This window comes from Pelodiscus sinensis, chromosome 17 (assembly GCF_052426305.1).
Source record: "Pelodiscus sinensis isolate ZL-2025 chromosome 17, ASM5242630v1, whole genome shotgun sequence".
Taxonomy (NCBI): Eukaryota; Metazoa; Chordata; order Testudines; family Trionychidae; genus Pelodiscus; species Pelodiscus sinensis.
The window spans coordinates 23,981,740-24,002,838 of NC_143068.1; the positions used below are offsets into that span (position 1 = coordinate 23,981,740).

The 21,099-nt window shown below is 41.1% G+C and overlaps 1 protein-coding gene across 9 annotated transcripts in view; it reads right to left on the reverse strand.

The window, feature by feature from the left end:
- Positions 1-21,099, reverse strand: part of NCOA3 (nuclear receptor coactivator 3) — a 191,549-nt gene that overhangs the window by 62,021 nt on the left and 108,429 nt on the right. For 5 of the 9 annotated variants that reach the window (XM_075901554.2, XM_075901553.2, XM_075901555.2 and 2 more), the window contains one exon: positions 6,582-6,657. The exons of 3 other annotated variants lie outside the window; for them this stretch is intronic. The gene's annotated coding sequence lies outside the window, so the exon portion shown is untranslated. Of the gene's footprint in view, positions 1-6,581; positions 6,658-18,624; positions 19,146-21,099 lie in introns of those variants that run through there. One more of the 9 variants, XM_014578129.4, reaches the window with a different exon arrangement.

The following is a 21,099-nucleotide window of genomic DNA, read 5'->3' on the forward strand; positions in this document are numbered from 1 at the left end:
ACACAGTGAGCCGGGCATGGTGCTGAACATCTAACTGCAGGGAGGGAACAAACTGGGAGAAAAAACTATTGTATTCTAGGTGTGGTTTTTTTTAAACCCTAAACTAAGCTACCAACAAAACCAAGAGTGATGTCATGCTATGGGTCTACTACAGACCACCTACCCAGGTAGAAGAGGTGGATAACGCTTTTTTTAAACAACTAACAAAATCATCCTAAGCGCAGGATTTGGTGGTGATGGGGGACTTCAACTATCCAGACATCTGATGGGAAACTAACACAGAAGGGCACAGACTATCCAATAAGATCTTGGACTGCATCAGACACAACTTTTTATTTCAGAAAGTTGAAAAAGCTACTGGGGGAAGCTATTCTAGATTTGATCTCAACAAATAGGGAAAAGGTGGTTGAGAATTTGAAAGTGGAAGGCAGGTTGGGTGAAAGTGATCATGAAATCACAGAGTTCATGATTCTAAGGAATGGTAGAAGGGAGAAAAGCAAAATAGAGACAATGGATATCAGGAAGACAGATTTTAGTAAACTCAGAGAGCTGGTAGGTAAGGTCCCATAGGAAGAAAGACTAAAGGGAAAAATAACTGAAGAGAGCAGGTAGTTTTTCAAAGGACATTATTAAGGGCCAAAAAGCAAATTATGCCGCTGTGTAGGGAAGATAGAAAGTATGGCAAAAGACCACTTTGGCTTAACCAGAAGATCTTGCATGATATAAAAAGGAGTCATATAAAAAGTGGAAACTAGGATAAATTACAAATGATGAATATAAGCGAATAATAAGGTATGCAAGGGCAAGATTAGAAAGGCAAAGGCACAAAACAAGCTCAAACTAGCTAGAGACAGAAAGGGTAACAAAAAGACTTTCCATAAATATATTAGAAAGTGGAAGACCAAGGACAGGGTAGGCCTATTGCTCAGTGAGGAGGGCGAAACAGTAACCGGAAATTTGGAAATGGCAAAGGTGCTTAATGACTTCTTTGTTTCAATAAGTCTGAGAAAGAATGTTGGGCATTCCTTCATTTGATAGGATAATGAGTGTTGTGGATAAGCGAGAAATAGTTTGGAAAGGAGAAGACCGAGAGGGGACATGATAGAGGTTTTCAGGTATCTAAAAGGATGTCACAAGGAAGAGGGAGAAAAAATGTTCTCCTTGGCCTCTGAGAATAGGACAAGAAGCAATGGTCTTAAATTGCAGCAAGGGAGGTTTAGTCTGGACATTAGGAAAAACTTCCTGTCAGGGTGGTTAAACATTGGAATAAATTGCCCAGGGAGGTTGTGGAATCTCCATCTCTGGAGATATTTAAGAGCAGTTTAGGTAAACATCTATCAGGGATGGTCTGATGGTACTGGGTCTTGCTGTGAGGACAGGGAACTGGACTCAATGACCTCTCAAGGTCCCTTCCAGTTCTAGTGATAGAAATGTAGACGAGGAAGTGGGTCTCGCCCACGAAAGCTCATCACCTAATGAACCATCTTGTTAGTCTTTTAAGTGCTACATAGTCCTGTTTTTTCCTTCCAGTTCTAGTGTTCTATGATTCTAACAGATCAACTAGGGAGAAAAAACTTGGTTTTAAAGGAGATTAGTATCTAAACATGAACAAGATGGGGAGCGCTGCTGATCTTTTCCGGATGGAGGTGATAGAGAAGGAACTGAAGGGTGCGGGGTTCACGCATGCTCAATGCCTGCCACCTAGGTGTGCACGGCTGCAGACGTGCACATGCATGGCCCCAGGGACACTGCTCTAATAACTCTGTTCGATGGCTCAGTGGTCCCTATTGTGGAGCAACCACAGGGACATCTCTCGAAGAAGAACATTTATGCTCCAAATTCAGATTCAAAACAGTTTGTAGCTACCTATTTGACATACCAAACTCCAATGTTTAACAACTGTGGAAAAGCAAACATGAGATATCTCATTCTTTCAACCAGATGTTGGTTTATGATACATTTTAAAAATATAATACATTTAAAACAGTGATTACTTATATGTGCCCAAGAAAAACAAATGAGTTGTCCAATTGCCACTAGATGGCAGAATATCATAAAGCACTTGCATGAGTAGCATATACTTCAGCTAAGCAGCACAGAATCAAAGAACGTGCTAGGAAGCTATTTCTGTTCATCTGAATTAAATAGTTTTAAATTTTTAAAAGTGCTTTATAAAAAACAGTATGATCACATAAAAAAATCTACAGTTTGCATTCTCTCAAGGTCACACTTCATAGTCACAAGGTTCTAGATCTACAGAACTATGAAAGAATTAAGTGTCATTCTGCAGGTGACACAGACACAGAGTAAGATTGGTGCTGTTTTCACAGTAATTGCATTCCAAGGCAGAGGCATGCTGCTGCAGTGCTAGAAGCAACTATGGAAAGAGAGAGGAAGTTCTTAAAATAAGATGAAAGGTTGAGGATAGTTCAGGAAGGATGTGGGTACAGCAAACATGTCAGAATCATAGTGCGCGTTTCTTAACCAAGCTCACGAAACAGATTGAAATATTTTAAATTGCTGAACGTAGCCTGGTTACAAAATTTTAAATTTCGTAGTGATACAATTTGACAGTCGAAGGATTGAATTTAGCATTTCATTATTACTCAAAGTAGCATATAGGACAGGGGAGGGCAAAAGGGCCTCCGCAGGCCAGATCCAGCTGGTTGAGGCCCTACTGCTCCCCCACCCCCAGGCAGATCACAGCCTGGGGATGAGGGGAAGAGTGCAAAGTGTTCTCAAACCCTGCAAGGAGTGTGTGGTGCTTAGAAGCGGCACACACTCTTCACAGGGCGGAAGGAGACTTCACATGCTTCCGGCGCCCCCAAGTCCTGATTGGCTAGCGGTGGGAGGAGCATGAAAAGTCTCCACCTGCCCTGCAGCGGACACATGGCGCTTAGAGTCAACTGCTGCTCACCTGGCAGTTGACTCTAAGCATGGCAGTCCCTTGCAGGACAGAGGCAGGAAGTCAGAGACCTCACATGCTCCCCCTCCCCCTTTACCCACAGATCAATGAGAAAGGGTTGGGGTGGAAAGCGAAAGAAGTCTCCTTCCACCGCCAAGGGCGCAGGCACCTAGAAGGAACTGTAGCTGTTCAGAATTGCTGGTGGTTCTCTCGGGGGGCAAAGACTTCATGGCTGTGTCTAGACTACATGCCTCTGTCGTCAGAGGCATGTAGATTAGACACGTAGGCAAAGTCAAATGAAGCCGCGATTTAAATGATCGCGGCTTCATTTAAATTTACATGGCTGCCGCGCTGAGCCGACAAACAGCTGATCAGCTGTTTGTCTGCTCAGCGCGCTAGTCTGGACGCTCCCCTGCCGACATCAAAGCCCTTTGTCGGCAGCCCCGTTATTCCTCGTGGGATGAGGTTTACCGGGGCTGCCGACAAAGGGCTTTGATGTCGGCAGGGGAGCGTCCAGACTAGCGCGCTGAGCAGACAAACAGCTGATCAGCTGTTTGTCGGCTCAGCACGGCAGCCATGTAAATTTAAATGAAGTCTCTGAAAGAGACTTCATTTAAATCGCGGCTTCATTTGACTTTGCCAAAACAACAAATCTACATGGCTCCGTCAACAGAGCCATGTAGTTTAGACGTACCCCATGGGTTCTGCTGCCCCCAGACCAATCAGGGTGTATGAGTGGGGAAACACCAAAGTCTTCTGACCCCACCCCTTCCATCTGCAGCCTCACCCCTTCTGGGGTGACCCAGGGCGACTTCAAAAATTTCTGCAAGTGGCCCCCGGTTAACAATTATTGCCACCCCGATATAGGAAGTTCTCTGAAAAACCTAAAAAGAAAAGGATTAGAGAACATAACACTATTTCTATTCAGGCAGTGTTAAAAAGGAGCATTTTTTTCCTTAAATACTTGGGGGGAGGGGAGAGGAAAAAAAGCAGAATTTGTGCAAACAGAGTTCCCCAACTCCCTATTATAATATATCTAATCACTTATTTGGGATCCATAAAGCTTGTGGTAATTTTTCCATATTTAAAACCAACATTCCCCGGTATATGATTTTTTCCTTCCCCTACCAATACAAGTTGAACCTCTCTAATCCAGTACACCCTGGTGCAGCAACATCCATGGTGCAGCATTTTATTAGCCAGATGTTAACTTATCATGGCTAAGTTCTTCACGGTCCCATAAAGTTTGTTTACAGCCACTAAAACTGGCTCTCAGCGTTGTATGCTGTTATTTAGCTCTAATTTACCCCAAATGTCTTCTAAGCCCAGTAAGCAGTGGACGAGTTGTTAATGCTACTAAACAATATTGACCTCCCATGGTAGGGCAAATTCTCTGGTTCAGCACTGGCCAGTTCTGAAGGTGCCAGACTAAAGAACTTCAACCTCTATTAGCATCACACTTAAGGCAGCTTGGGAAAACATGTAATGCCTAAGAAAGCTCTGCAGCTTCGTAACCAAGCAAGCCTGCTGAGGCTGCTTTCTGCTCTGTAAGGATGTACCATACAAACTCTTAATAGCTGCCCTGTACTAGTCTTCAAAGTATAAGAGACTTCAGCAAAAGTGCCAATTATTCAACAAGTTATGAATGCAAAAATCATTAATTTAAAAAACATAGCAGTAATGATGTTTACCCACCAAATATGAAGATGTAATTACAACAGGGTTTGGGCGGTTTTTCTGTTTTGTTTTGTTTTTATTAAAGAAAAACATAAAACACTCCACACAGACCACTGGAAATTCATTTGCTGAAGAGCAGCACTACTTGGAAAAGTGAATCTGAAAAAATGGCAGTGAATTCCAATTGTGTGTATTTTGATACAAGTCAAAATTTCCTCCGTTTACCAATAAAATAAAGTTTGCAATGGCCAGCCAGTCCTGTAAACTCAACCTATGAGCTGAAATGAGAGAGTTTCTTTCTGGCACATGCTTGAGTAGTGCTAACCATTCTTCCCTCAACTGCACTTGCACAACTTCATTGCCTTCAGAGGGACATTTTTCAGAGAACCACACACTTTGAACATTCTTTTGGCTCACTGTTTTTAGTAATATATTTAATGAAAGGTTTCTTAAATCTAAGACATACAAGATAATTTTCCCTAACTTGGTGCATAGTACATTTACTATACAATTAAAAGAACCTCCTCCACCCCCTAGTATGACTACACAAAAATTAAAAGGTTGCAACATGGTATTTTTCAACTAGCAGGAGTTCAAAAGTGATGAGCTTGATAGTTTCAGCTTTATTTACTCATTTTATAATCATGCAACTGACAATAGCTACATTAAAAAGACACCCTTAAAACATTTTAAAACCAAAGAATTGTAAATGGCTTTATGTAGGTTTAACGTGTGAAGGAAAGTGGTTATTTGTACACACACAATTGCCACTTTAATATTAATTTTAAAATTTTAATCCATCTATAAACACTTCATTAGAAATATGGATTTGTAGTGTTATAGTAAGTAGACTGTTCAGACATTTAACAAATTCGGAGTAAAGAAGGTACAACAAGGCTGTAGTGCCTTCTTCAATACCATTTCGGTTATGGCCAATCACGAAGAATCAAATGGACAATTTTCACCCAGTCTCTAGAGGGAGCATCTTATTTTTAATTTTAGATTAAAAAATATTAAACTCGCCTCTTTAAAAAGCTATGATAACTCAGACTAGCTCATTAAGATCTACATTGTAAGATTTCAGTTTAAGAACCTCTCCCCCCACTCCCTCTCTGTCTCTCTCTTCCCCCTCCCAAAGCAGGGGGGGGGGACTACAGCCTGCAGGTTGAATCTGGCCCTTGTGATCCCAAAATGGAGTGAGCTCACTGGTTTGCCATGTGTACTGTAGCTCCCAGAAGCAGAGGCAAGTTCCCCTTTTGGCTCCTATGCTGCCCTTGCCCCAAGCATTGCCCCCGCAGCTCCAATTGGATGGGTACTATGGCCAATGAGTGTTACAGTGGCAGCACCTGTGGGCAGAGGGGCAGCACACAAAGCCCCGTGGCCATGTCTCCTCACAGGAGCTGGCCAGATGGGGGACATGATGCTAATTCTAGCAGCTTCTTGAGGAGGTTAAGTGCCCTGTACCGCAAATGTCTGCCCTAGCCCTGATCCTCCTCCTGCTCTCTAAGCCTTTCAGTCCCAGCCCAGAGCACACTCCTGAACCCCAAACTCCACATCCCTGGCCCCTCCCATGACCCTCATCTCCAGCCACCACCCTCATTCTCTCTAAACACACACATACACACACACACCCTCTTCTCCTACCCCTGCAACTCTTTGTCCCAGCCTGGAGTCCACTCCCATACCCTAAACTCCTAATTTCTGTCCACACTCTCAGCAGCCACTTTTACAACCCAACCTCAGTTATAAACATTCATGGCTCTCTATACAAATTTCTATATCCTGATATGGCCTGCAGGCGAAAACTTTTTCCCACCTCTGTTCTACAGAAAACTGGACTTGGAACAAACACTTTCTGGCAGCTGTCAAGTGGTAAAGCTTTGTGAATACAATTTTATGGTCCTTGTTTTACGCTTCAATTTCATAGTTTTAAATGAGGTGAGAAGAAGGAATAGCTTTTCAAGCTGTATATAGCCAGGATTTGAAAGTAGCCACTTACTTGTCCTTAGCACATACTCAAGCAGAGAATACTTTTCAGTTGACCAGCAGGATCAGTAATCATTGTAAATCAACTTCTGGAAAAGAAAATTTATTTTAAAAAATTGCTTTATTTTATAATTAATATTGAAGCTAAATATGAAGTGTTTAAAAGCATATAAAGCAACCTTTTACTTATTCTAATCTGGAGATTTCCCATTTAACCCTGCTTCACAGCTGTTATCCTTTACTGTAATTGTTGAACAAGATCACATTATTTGAACATTTAATTTTGCAATTCCAAACTATGCTCCATCTCTCATAGCATATTAACAATAGTACATTATGCTTTTTATCCTCAAATTTTTTTAAAGAGAAAAGTAAGATGCCATCTGTGATGATCTCTTCATAACTCCATAGTTTTTTTACTCTACCACTTACTATATTCACAAAGTAACTAACAAACCCATGTTACAATTGTTTACAGCTGCAATTTTAAAAATTTATTCAGGTTTCATACACAGGAAGTTCTAGTTACTTGTGTAATTTGTAATTTTCAAATTCAGCCTTTTGAACTATCAGCATATAAAAGTAGTCTTAAATTCCTTTTAAAGTTGAAACATTTTCATTTCCTTTTATAATTGCTACAGCCAGTTTTTTAGTTTTAATTCTCCTTCAAAACATACATCCAAGATCAAGCATGACAAGTTTTAGCTTAAAATGATAATTTTGTAAGGTTATGAGAAGCATGTAAAAACTGAGTGCACAGATACATCTTCCCTGTACATGTGCACACTGCCTTATGTATCATGCAAGAGAAATAAACTAGTCCCAAAGCAGAAGAAAAAGTGTACATTATCAAGTTCCTATTGCCTAGTTCAGTGTTTCTCAACCTTTTTTTATAAAGTACCTCTTTCTCAAAAAAAAAAAAAATAAAATAAAATAAGTACCCCTGTATCTACAATTTTCAGACACATGCAATTTTTTCTATCATTGCAACACATTTGTTTAAACAACTTAATTGTAACTGGGAGGGCGATGAAAATTTTTATGTAAAAAGTATAAAAATAATAATGCACTGTAAAACTTAAAACAAAAACTCAGTTTTCTCCAAATTTCAGTTGTGCTGACGTACCCCCCCCCCCCCCGCAGATTTCTCTCGAGTGTCCCTAAGGGTATTCCTACTACTGGTTGAGAAACACTGGCCTAGTTTTCATGTGAAGTTCTGAGAATAAATAACCCATTTTGTGATGCATATTGTACAAGGAATGATTAAGTTACTAATTAGTGAGCATTTCTGGATCTCTATTAAGAATTACAGTAACTTAAGGAAAAGTTTCAAACAACAGCTGCATGATTGAATTGATTTATTGAAAACTGCTTAAAGCACTATGTAAAGCAGAGGCTGTTCAAGATAATTAGAAAAATAAATTGCTCTTGGGAAATATTTATGAGGTATTCAAATGTAAAAGCACACACTATAGCCCTATCCAAAAGCAAGTTTCAAAATTGATACTTCTACCCAGACTACTTAGTAGATAATCACTAGTAGTCAGGTGAAGAGCTTTATCCAAGCAGATCATTTCTTAAATTCAACTGAAGCCTTTCATATCAACTGGTTGTGTATGCAGTCATCTGGTGTTTTAACCACTCCTTTGACAATACTGACTGCTGCTTTATTCATATGAACAGACTCACCAATTAGAGGGGTGATTGACAATGTGGTCACATAAGAATAAGCATCAGGAGTAAATTGTCTCCTAATTAAATACCTTTGTAATTCTGCTTTATGCTAAATCAACCTTCACTAATCACAGAAACTATGAGACAGACAAAAATGGGGTAAAATAATTCACAATACTGCTAAGCAAGATGCTCGATCAAAAACATTTAATTACATTTGGCTGTTACAGAAAACGAAGCCCTTCAGATGGGGCATCTCAGTAAATACTCCAATCAGCCTTATCACTTGACTATACGCAGTCTTCAACAGCATATTACCCCCAAATGTTCTACAGAGACCACATACAGAAGTCTCTTCTTGAAAGACCCTATAAAGAAAAAGTACAATTTACCTGCATTAATGATTTTATAGATTAATATAAAAATTTAGATTTTTAAGGCAAATTTTTATTTTGTAAAGTGATTGTGAGATTAATGACTATGGCAACCTCAAATCATTTTGGAAAACCTGTTGGAACTAAACACTAGCCAGCAGGATCCATGCTTTTTCAGAGGAATCTTGCAGTAATTGATGTTCTTATGTATGGATACAGTTTGACTAATCCGCAACAGAAACCCCGGTGAACATCTAAACAACCCACATGGACTGGACAGGATAGACTGAGGGTAACTTATAAAAATGTTTTTCATAAGATTTCTTCTGTAACTTTTTAAGATCTCAAAAGTGAACTGTTTAGAAATGTTCAACTGCTCAGTCACATTAAGACAACTTAAGTATTAAATGTGTTGTATATATTCATTTTCTATTTAACTACTGCAATTCACATATAGCTGTTATGAGATTAAAGATGTATTAAAATAGTGATCCAAACCATGAAAAAAGCTTGAAAACACTTACATTGCTTACAATTAACTCTAGATAATTTTAGATTAAATTTGAGGCTTTGGTGACTTTTGTTCATAAATGGTGTTCAGGCGATAACCCCTTATCTAAAACAAGTTAAAAGCTTAAGAGCACAGATACTTAAATTAACCAATTTTCAATGACTGTTTAACCATTCCCAATTTCAGCATATTCACAACATTACTGATATGGGCCATTCAAGAACGAATATACAGATTTAGCAACATTCATGCTTCACTAGTTATAGTTTAAAATAATTCAATAGATGACTGTCTATTTCTGTGACTATGCCCCATCCAGTCTGTCACCATTGATCACCAGGAAGAAATAGGTGGTTGATAGGTGGACTGAAAGAGGAAAACAGTCACGTAGTCCAAAGATTGATTTAAGTTGACTTCCAGGCTGCTGTGTTGCAAGTCTGGGTATAAAAAAAGACATAGATTTTGATAAAAGTGTTGTCCTTTCTTGGTGGGAAAGCAGGTTTATAAATCCTGTTTTAGGCAGAGGGTGCATTCTATGGAACATCTAATCCATTGATCACAGAAAAGAACAAGAAACCTCACCAGAGGAAAAAAATAACCCATATATATCAAATTATTGGGCACAGCAACTTTGGTGGTATGCGTGAGGTTAAGTGACTGGTTTCGGTTGTAATACCACTCTGCCTTTCAATTCTGAGCAAGGAGACTATATGTTAGAATGTGAACACATAACCAGTCTAAAAGAGAAAATGAAATATGGTTTCTGAAAGAACTACTAGTGCAGAATACAGTTTCTGATAAATCCTACAGCAGTGCTTACCAATCAGTAGATCGGGATCTACTAGTAGATCTTGGAGCCTCTGACGGCTGATCCTGACTGGTTTGGCCAAGAGGCTATCAAGTTCCAGCACTTCAGCTGCCTCTTCCCCCAACTGATGTGCATCTTCTGCCCTTTGCCTTGGAGCTGCCCCTTAACCTGGGGAGCTTCGTGCTTTCTGGGCAGGGAAGGGCAAGGAGAGGAAGGGCACTGATGTCAAAGTGCCCCTTCCTACTCTATCCTTTCTCCACAGAGCAGAGAGGAGGCACAACAGGACTTGGGATGGAGTTTGCTGGCTGCTTTAGGCAGTGGGCCAGGGCCAGGGCCAGCGCGAGCCTGCCTTAGCCCCACTGCACCACCACCCAGGAACCACCTCAGGTAAGTAGTTCACAGCTGGAGCAGAATCCCAAACCTCTGCCATGAACCCACTCCCAAGCCCGTGCATCCAAATACCATACCAGAACCTGCACCTAGAACCCTTCCTATATCCCAACTGCCTGCCCCAAGAGCAGCTCAGAGCCCCTTTCACACTCCACATCCCTTAATCCAAGACTAAAGAAAAAACAGTTTCTTGCCATTTCAACCAGAAAGGACACTGTCTCAACGACTTAATTACCTGCATCCTGCTTCAAAAGCCTTTTAAGGCTGCACTTGAAAGAGAATCCTCTGAACTGTTATTCATGCTAAAATTCAACACTTTACACTTGAGTCTGAACAAAGTGGTTGTGACTATTTTCTTCCACTATTTGATCTGAGGAAGTGGGTCTGGCCCACGAAAGCTCATCAGCTAATAAACCATCTTGTTAGTCTTTAAAGTGCTACATAGTCCTGTATTTTGTTTCAGCTACACCAGACTAACATGGCTACATTTCTATCACTACTCTGAACAAAGGATCTAGTTTTCTTACCCATTACAAAGATAGCTTCCCCAATTATCACCTCTAATAGCATTAGCTCACAGACATTTACCTTCCTCCCCTCCCCCCACATCCCGCTTCTGTTCTGATATTTGATTTGTCCTTTTCATATGTGTTCATTTTTTTAATTGTATCCTTTGGTATATATGGTTGTGACAATTTTCTTCCACTATTTGATCTGAGGAAGTGGGTCTGGCCCACGAAAGCCCATCATCTAATAAACCATCTTGTTAGTCTTTAAAGTGCTACCTAGTCCTGTATTGAGTGATCTAAAAGTTATTTAACATTTACTTCATCATGTCATTTTTCATTGAAACATACACTACAACCTAGCTATTCTCATGTTATTGAAAACTATATTTGTGATTGACAGTTATACTGTCACATCCCGCAAGATGACCATTAAATTTCATTATTCTTATCTTAAAACCAGAAGCTACAATATCTGAGCATAGCAAGGTCATTGCATTGTGTACCAACTGAAAAGTTTCAAGTTTATAATGAAGTTGATGGTTACCTAGTATATTACTGCACTTTAAATGAGGTTAGGTTTTATAGTGTCTAATAATTTTGCATGTAAGAGAGCTCACCCTGTATTTCAGAATGAGCTACACGTGGGATAGATCAGGAGTTGGTAACCTACGGCACATGCGCCAATTTTAAGTGGCACATGAGCCAATTTTAAGTGGCACCCATGGTGGGAGCTCAACCTCCTGCCTTCCCCAGCAATGGCTGGAGAACTAGCTCCAGCTTCTTGCTGGAAGGGAAAGTGGGGGAGGCATGAGTGCATAGGGACCGGGACAGCCTGGCAAGCAGATTGGGCAGCGTGACCCCACACTGAGCTCCATGTCCCTGTGACTGCCCCTGCCCAGCCTCGGCATGCAACTCCCAGGAGCTAAGGGACATGGACACGGACACACACACACACCCCTCTCTCACTACAGGCTCTGCTCCCTGCTCTGTAGTGGGCAGGGCTGGAGCAGCACTGCACATCTGAGCTGGGAAGCCTGTCACAAGCTGCTGCCACCTCCATGGGGTTCCAGGGCTCAGGCTGTGCCATGCTGCTCCCTGCGGGGTATGTATGGGAGTGAGGAACCTCTTCCCCAGCACCCTGCTGCACCTGGCTAGGCAGGAACCAGTCCCAAGCAGCCCTGGGCTCTGCCTACCCCAGCTGCAGAGTAGCAGCCTGCAGGTGAGGGGGGAGCCCCAGCAAAGGGCTGGGCCAGGCAGGGAAATAACTCTGCTTCCCCCCTCCCCAGCACTACTCCTGGAGGGCTGCGAGTCCCAGCGCTGCTGCCCTGCCAGTGTGCACACTGGGAACACAGGAGTGTGGGGGTAGGAGGGGGATTGGCTGTAGCTCCCTGACAGCTACAGCCAGTCCTGGCCTCTTGGCTTCCCTCGGGTCCCCCAGCTCCCTCTTTGGTCACAACCAATCCCAGCCTCCCCGCTCCCCAAACCTCCTCCCCAGTCACAGACAGACCCAGATTGCAGCTCTGGCCCCTCTGCTCCCCCACCCCACTCTCTGGCCTCTCCCCTCCTCTCCAATCTCCCTCCAGCACAGAGTCTCATGGCTTTCTCCTTTCACACCCTCCCCCACAGGAAGCTGGTGTTGGCACGTTAATCCTGTGGTGGTGGGGTGAGGAGGGAAGAAGTCGAGGGTGGAGTGTCAGGCAGGCAGTGGCCCAAGTGCTCCTGCCCCTCACCCGAGACAGCTGGAGGCAGCGGTTACCTGCTGGGTTCCAGACCACTGGGGACCCCAAGTGCAGTGAGGAGCCAGCCGCCACCCCCTGGCCCTCCTGCAGGAGGCAAAATCTACCCAGGCCAGGCTGCAAAGCAGCTTTACCGGTCCCTGGACAGTGTCTGGGGCAGGAAGGCTGTGACAGGGTGGAACCTGTGGGACACCAGAGAGATGTGATGTCGTCCCACAGGAAAAACTGATGATAGACAGACTTTGTTACCAGTTACAGTATGAAGAGCAGCTGTATAAAATGTGACTAGAACTGAGCAGTTTTAGAAATTTAAAAAATGTTCATAGCAAAATGAACCAGTGTATGTTAAATCTAAACTGGCTATCAACTTGTTCTGTAATTTTTATTTAGTGCTTTAAAGATAGCAAATAAGGCATTTACAAAGAAAAAAACACTCATTTTTAGACCAATGCAAATTAGAATAGTTTAGTTCTAAATCCCTACAGAAAAGAAATGGAGCATACAGTGAAACCACCACTGAAACCTTACTATAACTTTGTGGATATGACAACATACTATGTAAAAGCTATGCAAATAGGTAACAGCAAATATGTAATGACCAGGGCTTGACAAGTGGCTGCGAGCCCTGCTCGCCAGCCACAGTTTGGCACACTGCACATGCGCAGACCACAATGTGCTGATTGCGCTGTGGCGCTGTGCCGGGCTAAAATCTACTCACCAAGGGCGAGTAGATTGCCCTAATTGTCAAGCTCTCAATTACTATAGTGATAGAGATGTAGCCGTGTTAGTCTGGTGTAGCTGAAACAAAATACAGGACTATGTAGCACTTTAAAGACTAACAAGATGGTTTATTAGATGATGAGCTTTCGTGGGCCAGACCCACTTCCTCAGATCAAATAGTGGAAGAAAATAGTCACAACCATATATACCAAAGGATACAATTTAAAAAAATGAACACACATGAAAAGGACAAATCACATTACAGAACAGAAGGGGGATTTGGGGGGGGGGAAAGGAAGGTGAATGCCAGTGAGTTAATGATATTAGAGGTGGGGAAGGGGAAATGTCTGTGAGTTAACTCACAGACATTTCCCCTTCCCCACCTCTAATATCATTAACTCACTGGCATTCACCTTCCTTCCCCCCCCCCCCCCAAATCCCCCTTCTGTTCTGTAATGTGATTTGTCCTTTTCATGTGTGTTCATTTTTTTAAATTGTATCCTTTGGTATATATGGTTGTGACTATTTTCTTCCACTATTTGATCTGAGGAAGTGGGTCTGGCCCACGAAAGCTCATCATCTAATAAACCATCTTGTTAGTCTTTAAAGTGCTACATAGTCCTGTATTTTGTTTCAATTACTATAGGCTTTGATAAAGCAGTTTTGATGCAATATAACAAACTGTTTTGTACCATATAGGCACAGTATTTTTTTCAAGACTAATGTATTGTTTCTTCATCTGAGAAGCAAGAACAGATGCATTTTATGATTTGTACCTACACAGCGTTATCCTAATTTTTTTGCACATCAGTCAGTAAAGTAACTCTAACATAAAACTCTTTAAAATTTAGTTTACATACACCTAAAAAAGCCATTTTCCAGTTAAATTATACAGATGAAAAGGGGAGGGGACAGAGAAGCCTGCTAATACAGTTCACTGAAATGCAGGGCTGTCACCAAAAATAATATGCACAGAGGTTTTAGAATCCTGTATTCCAGCAAAGTATCTCTTGTTGCAACATGTTAAATACTCATAACCCAACACACATCTTATATTATTACCCATCCAACCTAGGAAAACAATGGATTTTGTCAGGCTCCGTTTAGCAATTCCCCGGCAATGTTTAGTAAGCATTATACACGAGACTGTTATTTTTCAGATATGACAATTAACTTGCTTCTTGTGCATGTTCCATATATTAAAATGACAGGGCAGCATTAAGTAACAGTATGAATTATGTTTTGAATATTTCTCCCCTTCTCCTAATGTGCCATTTGTGCACTCTATTTCTGGAAGCTTCTCTCTATTTCACACTCTGTATACATGAGAACACACACATGAAAAAGACTATAGCATAGGTGGGCAAAATCCATCTCACAGGCCAGATATGGCCCACCAAACATTTGAATGCAGCCTGCCACAGCTTAGCAGGACCCTCAGGCAGGCTCCTTGCCTGCCACGCCCCCACACACTGCTCAAAATGGCCAGCTGCTGGGGCCAGCATGTATGTCTCTGTGCAGCACGTCTCTTGGGGGAAAGGAAACCTATGTACCCTGAACCCACCATCCTCACAATCTCCCATGGACTGGAAATTGGCCAATGGGAACTGCAAGGGCAATCCTTGCAAGTGTATGCAACATGTGGACACCTGCTGCCTCCTCTCCTACGGGGCACACAACACAGATACACACTGATCCCTGCAGCTGGACCCTGAGTGGCATGTGGGGTCATGGCAGGCAGAGAGCCTGTGGCCTGAGTGTTCTGCTGGGCCATCAGGCAGAAGCCACCTATTGCCTGCACTTGACATCACCCCCACTCTTGTCCCAAGTCACAACCCCCTCCTGCGCCCAAACGCTGTCTGACTCTGCCCCTCCTCCATTACCACTGCCGAGGTCAGAACCCCGCTCCCACTGCAGTCCTCTGTCAACAGCTCCTTTCAATACCCAAACGTGGTCACAGCTGCTGCTGCCCTTCATTAATACCACAGAAAAGTGCTACCCCAATCACCTACCAAATTCTTGAAGTGGCCCCCCCTCTGAAAATTATTGCCCAGCTCTGTTAAAGACAGACACTTCAAAGTTCCTAGGGAACGTCTACTGTAAAATCTTGAGTGCCAAGTAAACTTAGATGCCTACAGGCTTCCATGGGAATTTTATACATCACAGTGGTCAGAAAACTTGGACTTAGACACCTAGATCTTTTTGAGCATTTAGGCCTTAGACTTCTTGGACAATTAAATGAATAATTCTTTACAAAAAGTTATACATTTTTGAAGAAAAACACTTTCCTACTTCAAACACCAAAATATGGGATGTATTTCTGGATCAGTATAAAGGGACTTTATAAACCAAATTAACTCTTAAGAAACCACAGCTCACCAACAGCCTTTTGTATCAGTCCAAATAGTTCAACAGCAGCATCTAAACTCAGTAAAGACAGGAAAGGACTACAGCATACCAGGCACCCTGTTCAGATACTACATTAGTGTCTAATAAGATTCTAGAGACAAAGCGCCTCCCTTCATCACTCTGAGAAGTCGTGATCGTTACTGTTGAATTAGCTTTAATACAACATCTTAACTACAAGCAATGTAAGTTTACGTAGTGCAGTCCCATCCACAGTATGACTCAAATCTTGTCCATTCTGGTTGGTAAACTGAGCACATGCTGTCTACAAGTCAGTAATGGAACTTAAAGGTGAAACAAGAGGTCATTTTTACATAGTTACTTTTCTGACTATAAATAAACATAAATCTGAAAATTTTCTCTGATCATTTGATCCATGTTACTTCATAAGCCAGAGTGCAGCAAGAAAGAATATGAGCTGAGTAGCACACATCTGCATAATACTCTGCGAAAATAAAAAATTATACTAACACACATAACTTCATATTGTCTCATAGTAGGGATGCACACAAGTCTGAAATTTGAACTACATGTTATTAACTTTAGCTGCAATAGAGATATACAATTCAAAGAACATACAATTAAGTATGTCAGAGCACAAAAACATTATGCACATACACATTTAAAATCTAAATCTGAAAATACTGCCATGTAACTTTTTTGTCCCATTAGTTAAATATTTAGGACTTTGAATTACTTCTAGTTCTATTTTTATTTAACTGGACATATCCAATTCAGTTGATCAGAAGGCTCAGTTTATATTTTTGGAATTATCACATCTGTTTTGATGCCAACCACGACCACCACCCAAGCCTTTGATTTGATGTCTTTCACAATATATACTGTAAGGATGTTAAATATTGGTTAATTGAATAGTTGATTAGCCTCATGAATTCTTATCAGTTACTTGACTACTCTATAGTTCCCAAGGGCGGGGCTGGCAGCCAGTGCACTCCAGCCCCACTCCCAGGGAGCCCAGCAGGAGCTGGTCTGCGAGGGGAGCCACTTTAAAAACCAGGTTTCCTCACAGACCAGTTGTATGCCCCCCTCACTGCTGCCTCTTATACAGAGGCAGCAGCAGCCCCTGTCCTGGGGAATGATGGGGGGAGGAGGGGCAAGATGAAGACTTCTGGACCAAGGTGAGCTGGAACTTAGCCAGGCAGCCTGCCCACCTGGCTCCTAACACACTTTAAATGCAGAGTCACAGTGGGGGTAGGACCCAGACCCGGCACAAGCTGGGACTGAGCTAGGTTGCTGGCCTGCCTGCTAAAAAATGTCCTGGAGAGGTAGGGGATGATGCGTGTAGTCCACAGCATTAACATTTAAGCTATTGCTTGTTGGTTAATCGACTATATTATTACATCTCTAATATACTGTAGTTATCATCACATCACATTACTGTAGTTATCATCACATCACATTACACAGAACAAGTCCTAGTTCAGATTACTAGTACTAAGGACCAGTCACTCAAATTAAGTAACTACCACATTAGTTGTATCTGAAGGGTGACAAATAATATTAATATATACCGCAGTAGAATGTCAATTTATACAAGGGATTATTATAATTTTAAATTAAAGGACACAGTAGATTATATAAAGCTTCAAAATGAATCAAGTCTCATTAAAAGAGATATGGTATACTTAACTGTGTTTGCCTTTAAAAAATATGAAGGTAACATTTAAAAGAAAATCATTGATATTTCTCCCAACTACTGTGGAATGTATTGACTTTCATGCTACACAAACCGATATGCCAAGTAAGTATTTGGACATTCTAGACAAAATTAGTCTTTTATATGATTATGTCAATGGCTTGTCATTACCACTGTTACAGACTGACACAGGAGACAGCAGTATTTATTATAGTATAATTTCAGTTACGTTAGGGTGGTTAAAACAGGATTGAAATTACATTTACAAGATTGTTTATTTACTTACAATAACTAAATGCAGAATAATTTGTTTTTAAAACATAAATGACCAGTGTTGAAATTTTTATTTCATGTCAGCTGGAAATAAGTTTTAAAATAATTTTCAAGTTTGACAATTTTGGGCATATAAAATATTTAAGAACTTTGAAAACCCTATTTTTTAGAAACAGAATGTAAACCACTGATTAATCATGTAAGTGTTTACTCGCATTTCACTCCCACATGGGAATTGGAGTTCGGACCCTGAGCTCACAAAGGTTGAAAGCTCTGCCAAGAAAACAGTCTTTGTCCAATATGCACAAATGGGCCTGACTGAGATTTTCAATAAAAAAAATAAAAGGTAAAAGTGATGTGGATTACAATCTCCCACCCTCAGTTGCACAAGTTTTACTTTTAATATTTGATATTGATACTAATAATTTGTTCTTGGTTTCAAATACCCAACTGAATTGTTTAAAAACCCCAACAAAATCATCTACAGTTTATCCCTATTAAAGTCATGAAAAGAAAGACACCACTTGGATTAGGATTCAAATGTATGAACATTTTAAAGTTTGAATTAAAAAAAATTTAAAGATATAACTGGGGATTCATTTTAAAAATTCCATCTTCACAAGTTTTTATTTTTTCCTTTTACTAAAGCAGAAAGTTTGCAAAATTTTCTGAAATTGAGTTTAAGGGAAGACAATGAAGATTAGCTATCATTATGCACAGCAGATGCTTTGTTCCTATTCCTGAAATTTTGATAACTAGATATTTGAAACAATGTAATTTTATTCATTTGTACATTCCTGACAAAATATGTTTAATATTAAAATAGGCATACAATAAACACCAAAACCTTAATACTGCTCTATTAATGAAAGCTGATGCAAATGAAGTGATTACCATATTTTCATTATCTTCTCTCACAATCCATTAGTTCCTGTAAGACATTGTTCTTGACAGACATTTTTCTACATGCAAGCTGATACAGATACAAGAGCTCTTACCTTTTAACCAATCAGCTAGGGAAATATTTTTCCCTTAAAAGGGAGGAGGCAATCTTCCAAATATACAGTTTCAGTACAGTTAGAGCTCTATCTGCCAGTTTTCAACAGCAACCATTATCACTTTCTTCTTGGAGATAGCAACATACCATCTAACACTTAAAAAAACAGAGCTCTCATCAACTTCATGGTGAAAACAGGAAATATAATCAACTAAACTCATCAGTTTGTTTCACTAAATACACGTGATCCTTGCCCAGTCATCAGCCACTCCATTCTCCTTCCTGAAACTCTGAAGATGTCAGAATGTATATTTTTGTTCTGCAATTCCACTCTGCCAAATGTCTCAAGGGACCTGAGGAAGCTAGGATCCAACATACCCTGATAGATTGCTTCTTGGATCTCCTGAGAATGGCAGGTTCAGCATTACCACAGCATTATAATTAGCATTAACTCCTTCCAGTCTTACTGCATTGTTATAATTGAATCAATTGAAGATTCCAAATAGACTCATTACATGCAGACTACAGCATTTATATAAATACGTGTTTAGATTTTAAACTGATCTCATTCTAAGTTTTCCATTTTGGCAGGGATTATAAAAGAAGCAAAATTTAAGGAACATTTTAGAAAGGTTTTCACCGACATGTTTAGAATCATGGATTTAAAAAAATAAAACTAATACAAAAAACCACTCCCACACACCATTTAGTAACAGTTTTAGATAAAACAAACCAACAAACCTGCAACAGAGGTCTTGGGGGGAAACTGATGGCTGTGCTTACAATGAAATTTACTTACTGTACACACATGATCTGTGTTAAGCAGCCAACAAATTTTCAAGCCATCTTTTAAACATGTCCAAAAAGCGCTTTCAGAAAAACAATCCAAGAAATATATGTTCAAATGACAGGCATTCCATTTTCTGCACAAATGTCACCAAAAGTCAAGATGTTTAGAAACATAATATCCAGCTAAGTCTCTGAACTTTAAATTGAGTTTTGTATCAATTCTCTTTCAAAATGTATGTACACTTAGGACCAATGGAAATACTGTGGGGAAACATCTAGGTTCCCCCACACAGACACACACTGCTCTCACAAAGGCGAGAGTGGGACCCAACTATGTAACCAAAAACAAAGGCAGAACCCAGATAAGGGGCTTGAGCGACCGCTATGTCACAAGAATTGAACCAACTGCCAAGGAGCAGGTAAGAATTTCCAATCCAGCCCAGTACATCATCCAATCACCAAGGGACCCCCAGTGGAGACGACAGACTCAGGAAGATGCAACAGGTCATTTGCCAACTACTATGTGAGTATATGGGACAGTCAAGCCCCAAGAGGGGGACTGGTGCACAGGGGGCCATCCATTTTTAGGATGCATGAGGCAACAGGCACCAGCTGCAAAAACTAAGGAACTACCAATATGTCACTATCCAGCTTGGGTCTCCTATACACCTCAAGTCCCGGTACATATGGAAATTGGCATTTAAGCAACAATTTGGTTGTTCGTTTTCTTTAAAACAAATAATTGGCTGAAAAGGCAGAAATGTTTTACAATTAAAAATCCACATCTCAGGGAAATTTTGATTCAAAGGACTGATCCTCATACTACTCCGGAGGGAATTCTGAGCCACTGCACATGAGCAAAATTCACTACCTTCCCTCAAAATACATTTTGCTGGGAAGGCACAGTAGTTACACCTCTCACCCACCCACGGGGATTGCTGTGGTGCCAGAAGAGAGGGCAGTCAGCTCAGAATGCCAGAGTGAAAGAAAGAGTGAGTGCTTAATACTCACCCTCCCACAGCACCTTTCATCTGCTGCTACCCTCCCAATCATCTTCTCCCTTCCCCACCACAATCAACTGTAACATGATGTGCAGATGGAGATTAGGGGAGAGGGGGAAGCAGAGATGGGGTGCATTCAGGGAATGAATTGGGGAGAAAGACGTGGGGCAGGCATATGGGCTTGGAGGAGCAGGGACTTGGGGTGAAACAAGGGTTGAGCATCATCTGGTTCCTGGAAGAAGCTGGTGCCTGTGATAACTACATTAAAAAAAAAAACTAAGTCTTTCATTTCATCATATAGGAAACCTAGACTTTTTACAGTGGTGACCCATATACCTTGGTCACACCTTTGAGTCTCCATTCTACTTTGGAAATCAGTCCTCAAAGCTGAAATCTAACTGGAGGCGGCACAGATCTCTTGCAACAACTCAATCATTCCATGTATCAGGGCCCTCACAAACTTACTCCTAGTGTTGAATAATTATGTTATAAACATAATATAGTACTAGAAAACTGACCTGGCATTGCCTTGGTCCTTCAGGGCAGGGGCTGGTGGCATGGCAGGTGCAGGAGTAGGGCAAGGTCTTTGAGATGGAAGGGCAGAGCAGGGGGCTAGGGGTATGAGGAGGTGAAAGTGTGAAGTTTGGTAGGGCGAAGAGGGGCTCACGATGCGGTGTTCCATCCTG